Source organism: Sinocyclocheilus grahami, unplaced genomic scaffold (assembly GCF_001515645.1).
Source record: "Sinocyclocheilus grahami isolate Dianchi unplaced genomic scaffold, SAMN03320097.WGS_v1.1 scaffold65.1, whole genome shotgun sequence".
Classification (NCBI taxonomy): Eukaryota; Metazoa; Chordata; class Actinopteri; order Cypriniformes; family Cyprinidae; genus Sinocyclocheilus; species Sinocyclocheilus grahami.
The window spans coordinates 583729-589049 of NW_015505244.1; the positions used below are offsets into that span (position 1 = coordinate 583729).

Consider the following 5321-nt stretch of genomic DNA (forward strand, 5'->3'; position numbering starts at 1 on the left):
TAATATATGTGTTTTTTATATATATATATATATATATATATATATATATATATATATATATATATATATATATATAGTGCACCAGAATACAATCAATTTATGTAATATGCTTGAAAAAAAAACTGCCCCTCTACTCTTGTTAAAATGACTTCAAATAGGGCTATTCAGTGATCTTGAAATTTAGGAAATGGTAGGTTGTTCTCTAATTTTGATCTCCACTGTATGAGTTTAATTTTTAGCTGTGCAACTGGAGTGCATTAAGAATGCCAGTTACTGTAAATTTTAATACTGTGTTCATAGCTTGACTTCCTCAAAATTGCTTCTCATGCTGATTAAATTCACTAATCAATCAGCTTATCTGATGTTTCATCTCATTTTATAATATTTAAACACGATTTCATAAATGGTCCCATTGGATAAACAACAAAGTCTGTTTTTCATGCATCTTAACTCATTTGCTTCTAAAAACTCATGGCATTTGCTGAATTAACCGTTAGCTGAGTTTGAGCATAAGAACTCTCTACACTATTATTATTTAGATAATAATAAATTAATTAATCTGTTTGAAAGAAGTCTCTTATGCTTACTTAGGCTGCATTTATTCAACAAAAATAGAGTAAAATATTAATTTTGTGAAATATTTGTACAATTTAAAATAACTTTTCTATTATAATATATTTTAAAATTTAATTTATTCCTTTGTAGGCAAAGCTGAATTTTCAGCAGCCATTACTTCAGTCTTCAGTGTCACGTGAATATTTGAACAGTATTGTACTTTATCATCAGATGTAGCCAGAGGGACTGACCATATGCAAACAAGACCATATTGGCCCTAATGCATACAGGTGGCCAGGTTTACCAGTTTGCTTTAAAAAGGTTAGGATATATCTTAACATGTCTTCAGGCAGTGCCTGCTGAAGATGACAGCTTCTGGAATAAGATCTGGTCTTGTGAGGAAACCTGACAAATTATAGTAGTGACACATGACCAGGTAACACAGATCCGGCTTTGGCAAAAACACTTTTGAAGGGATAGTTTGCCAAGAAATAGAAATAGATATTCTGTCATCATTTACTCACCCTCATGTTGTTCCCAATCTGTAAATTCTTAAGACCTAAATTCTTATGCATAACATAATAGATGTGTTAAAGAACGTTGGGGTCCAAACAACACTGACATTTTTCAAAATATTTTTTTTTCTTTTCTCAAACACCCCCTGAAGTACTCAAAGGACATGGTAATAATAAGTGGAAAAACATAACTGACAGTTAAGATTAAGTGCTGTCACTTTGATTATACATCAGCTTGTGTGAAAGAGAGAGTTCATCCAAAAATTTAAATTCTGCCATTGTTTGCTCAGCCTCATGTCATTCTAGATACCTACTGTATGACTATTTCATCGGAAAAACACAAAAGGAGGTGTTCAGCTGAATTCATGTCATGCAGTGGAAGTAAATAGGGATGGATGCTGTCAAGCTCCAACATGAACAGGAAATCATCATAGAATTAGCCCATGCCTAATTGACAGAAAATTAAGGTTTGGTCAACCATTTCCGACAGCTGAAGCCCATAACTTTCCTGTTGATTATCCTGTGAAGTGTAATTGTGACTTTGTCAAGAGTCAAGGCCCAGAGTCAATAACCATTACAGTACATGAGCATCGATTCTCTGCCAGGGTGTTTTTGATATTGTTAGTTGTTCAATGTCAATGAAAAGTTGTGTGATTTAATCACTTGAATCCTGTTCACTAGTTGCGTAGAAATGGTGAGTTTGTTGAATGAAGCACATAGTCTCTCTCTCTCTCTCTCTCTCTCTCTCTCACATTTTTCTCTTTCTGCCTCTTCTGTGTCAGCTACATTGCTCTTTTTGTCTGATGGATCACTGCTGCTCTGTGGCCTTTGAGGCCTCTGTGTCCTCTTTGCACCTCATTAGCCTCAAAGTCACACCTGCCCCAGGGACACAAATGCCCTCAGAGAGGACTGGTTCCCTCACAGATTTGTGCTTCAGGTACAGCTTAGTGAATAATTAGTGAGTTATTGCTGCCGTGCTTTGTGAAGTTTCTAACCATAATTTTAGGAGTGCCTCAAGGCTTCGTTCATTCCCATTCTTACAGATTTTTACACAAAAGGTGATGTCCGTGCAACCCAATATGACCACTGTTTTTTCCTGTCCTTCAGTTAATTGATTTTCATAGACCTGTGTACACTGCACAAGTACTTTTAATGATTTTTTTGTAACAATATTATTATATATTGTAAATAAGATAAATTATTTATTAATGTAGATTAGGTCATATTAAACACTTGAGCTTTATGAAGTGAAGTGACTGAAGTGATGAGTGGCCAAGTATGGTGACCCGTACTCGGAATGTGTGCTCTGCATTTAACCCATCCAAGTACACACACACCCGCAGCAGTGGGCAGCCATATTGCTGCGGCACCCGGGGAGCAGTTGGGGGTTCGGTGCCTTGTTCAAGGGTCTCACCTCAGTCATGGTATTGAGGGTGGAAGAGAGCACTGGGCATTCACTCCCCCACCGACAATTCCTGCCGAACCTGAGACTCGAACCCACAACCTTCGGGCTACAATTCCGACTCTAACCATTAGGCCATGACTGCCCCCTTTACATATTTACACTTGAACGCTTGGGTTATATTATACTTCTTATGTATTATAAATAAAATAAATAAATATATGAAAATATCTTATAAGTAATATACTTGAAGTGTTCAGTTATATATATATTTTTGTGTGTGTAAGTGGCCATATATTATTTAACACTTGAGTTAAAGCCAAATGACTGTAAAACTAAAATTTATAAAAACAATAGTTTCAGCCTTAAAATTGTATTGGATGAGACGCATTGAAAGCCATTTGAAGACTTTGTTAAATAGTTTGTGTTCTAGTGTTTAACAAAAAGTTTTTCATGTTTCTTAATCTCTCTCACGTGTGACGCATAGATATATCTACCATGTAGTTTTGCACATTGTACAGTTTATACCAGAGGTCTCCAAACTTGGTCCTGGAGAGCCAGTGTCCTGCAGAGTTTAGCTCCAACTTGCCTCAACACACCTACCTGGAAGTTTGTAGTATGCCTATTAAGACATTAATTAACTGGTCCAAGTGTGTTTAATTAGGGTTGGAGCTAAACTCTGCAGGACATCGGACCTCCTGGACCCCTTTGGTGTTTGGAGACCCCTGGTTTATATCATCATACCTCCCAGCCCTATTTCACATTTTACTCAGTGATGTAGTAGTACATATTATCCCATATACTCTCTGATCTTCAATATAGTAAAACATCTGTCCTTGGACTTGTTTTTTTTTTTTAAGACATTTTCTCTAGGTGTTTGTTGTCGGGATATCACCAAAGCCATGTCTACTGCTCTGACTGGATTGAACTGGCAGCACAGCTGTGTCAGGCCATTCTGATGGGGCTCTCTGAGAGAGGTATATATAAGGTTAGAACTTGTAAGAAGACACTGCTGGATCAGCAAGTTGCCATGACAATGTCATTCCCCATTTCATTGTCTTTTACCCCAGTCTCCTAGCAAGGCTACAAGGTCGAACAACCACAAAGATTCAGTGCTGTATACTTACAGTAGCTGGGAACTGTTCCCTGCCTCCTCTTTTACATTTAAGTGTGCTATATTTCATACAGAATACTGCTTTTCATTGGTTACATCACAAACAAAAAGGTTATATTTCGTGCTTTACCCCACTGAATCAAGTGATCAATTGCTGCATATTATGCTGTTGTTGTGCTCAAGCACAATTCTCTAGGGATACAAGGCTTCATTAGAGCCCAATGTAAGATTATACAACTAATGCCCATATTTAATCAGCTTCATACTCATAATGGGACAAGAAAAACACAGACGTCCTGCAATGAAGCCCCCACAGGTCACAATCGGTGACATTGGGGGACGTTGCAATGTTTTATTTCATCATATGCTTCATGCTCCGTTGTTTTAAGGCTGTTAAGGGCCAATAATTATTTCTAGAGCTATGGACTTCACCTTGTGGAACCTTTTTGCTCTCTTTCATGACAACGTCGGTGTGCGCAGGCTGGCTTTCATTTGTCGGTATGTAATGAAATCAATTTATTAATCTTGCCTAATTATTTTTGCCACTGGGGATGCAGCTCATTTAGCATGAAATGTGCTCACGTCATACTTCATCTTCTTCTGCTGAGATAACAAATCCTCAAGGAGTCAGTCAGGGTTGGGAGTGTTTCAGTCAACCTTTGTGAGTGGTGCCTGACAGCAGGGGAGAGAGAGAAAACAGCAGTTCCTCTCACCATGAAACAAACCACATCTAAATCCATCACACAGGGGAGAGGGGGACACACACAGCTGCACTCCTCCAAAGGGATCGGTGGTGTTTTTAATCTAATCAATCTAAAATAAATGACTAATTTATTAAAAGTTACTAATATAAATGTACCAGTTCTATTTGATGTTTAAAAGGCTTGGGGATGCCCTTAATCTTACACCATTAGACTAAAATGCTGTATTGTTTTATTAGTATTATGTTTTATTTATTTAGTTTATTTATATACTACACTCTCAGAAAAAAGCTAAACTGTCACTGAGGAGGTACCCTTTCAAAAGGTACTAATATAAATGTACCTTTGAAGTACTGATATGTACATTTAGGGGGTAAATAAAGTACAAATATGTACCTTTTCGCTTTTGTACCTTAATGTACCACCCCAGGGACAGATTTGTACCTTTTTACTGAGAGAGTATGTTTACATACTAGTGTTGCTTTCGTCAACGAAAATTATGACTAAATATCGTCGTCAACAAACCTTTATCACGTGACGAAAACGAGACGAGACGCAATGAAAATGCTGGTCATGTGACGATGACTATAATTAAATGTATAATGCAATATTGTTGATGAATAAAAACGAGACTAAATGTGGTTTACAAAATAAAAACTATGCTAAAATGTCTCTTCATTTTCGTTGACCAAAACGAGACGAAACGAAATGTTATAACGTTATTTCGTCTTTAGTCGCGTTATTATTATTATTTTGCAGTATTTCTGTTTCCTGTGTCTCGCTTCAGGGGCTGCATCAGGTCGCACTGCGCAGACGCAGGTGACGTCACTTCCTCAAGCCCCACTCGCGGCATTATTTAGAACCGTGTTTCCCAACCGGGGTGCCGCGTAAAAAATTATTTTTTAATTGCTAAAATGTTCAAAAAAGCAGCTATTATATAATATCCATTTCTAATGTCGCCAATAATTAGAGATGTACTGAAATTCCGGCTGCCGAAAATGAGTTCACCGCTCAGGATTCACTTTCACGTGGTG

General features: G+C 37.3%; 1 protein-coding gene across 1 annotated transcript in view; it reads left to right on the top strand.

The window, feature by feature from the left end:
- The window catches only part of slco5a1 (solute carrier organic anion transporter family member 5A1), a 54348-nt gene that overhangs the window by 22907 nt on the left and 26120 nt on the right, over positions 1 to 5321 (top strand). The gene's annotated exons all lie outside the window — the stretch shown is intronic.